Genomic DNA, 882 nt, shown 5'->3' with positions numbered 1-882 from the left:
AAAAAAAAAAAAAAAAAAAAGGCTCACGTCGGGCAGAGCTCATTCTGCTGCCCTGTCCATTCACTGCATGGTTCAGTGCTAGAACTGACATACACACACTTTTTTTTTAAATTGCAAAACAATAATTACGCAGAAAAAAATGCACAAAGCGCATGTTCAGTTTAATAAGTACAAAATATAAAGCAAATACCTGTATCACTGCCAGGTCAAGAAATAAAATAATGCCAGCACCCTCAAATCACAACCTCAACCCTCCCCTGTGGTCATGACTACACTGACTTTTGTGGTAATTTCTGTGCTTTTTATAGTTTTACCTTCCCTGCACATATCCTTAAACAAACAATACAATTTAGTTTTGCCAGCTGTTAAACTTTCCATGACAGGAATTACACTGTGTGTATTCTTTTGCGGTTTCACTTAAACATTGCTGATGAGAGCCACAGTATTATTGTGGTATTATCATCCAATATTACAGTATCATGGGTCACTGTGGTTCATTCATTTTCACTGCAGGAATATTCCACAGTTTATTTGCATTCTCTAGTGCTGATGGGCATTTGGACTCTTGCTGGTGCTGTGTGACTATTGTGCTGCACACGGGTGAGACTCTGGTTAGAGCAGATTCTGAGAAGTGGGGTTGCTGGGTTATAGGGTTCATGTATTTTCATTGTTACCAGATCATTTACGTATTTTCAATTCTGAAAATGTTTCTATCTGGCATAGAGGAAATGAAGGATTCCTGCCCTTGCATCTGACCGGCCCACCTCCTGTCCTCCAAACTTGTCTTGTTCAGCCCAGCCATCCTATCCTCTCTGGCACCCATAGGTCAGGGCCTCTCACAGCAGACTCCTCTCCTGCCTCCCTACTTCAGTGATACAGTTG

Source organism: Bison bison, unplaced genomic scaffold (genome assembly GCF_000754665.1).
Source record: "Bison bison bison isolate TAMUID 2011002044 unplaced genomic scaffold, Bison_UMD1.0 scf7180017864492, whole genome shotgun sequence".
NCBI lineage: Eukaryota > Metazoa > Chordata > Mammalia > Artiodactyla > Bovidae > Bison > Bison bison.
The sequence above is the reverse complement of the archived record's forward strand: the minus strand, read 5'-3'. Positions refer to the sequence as shown.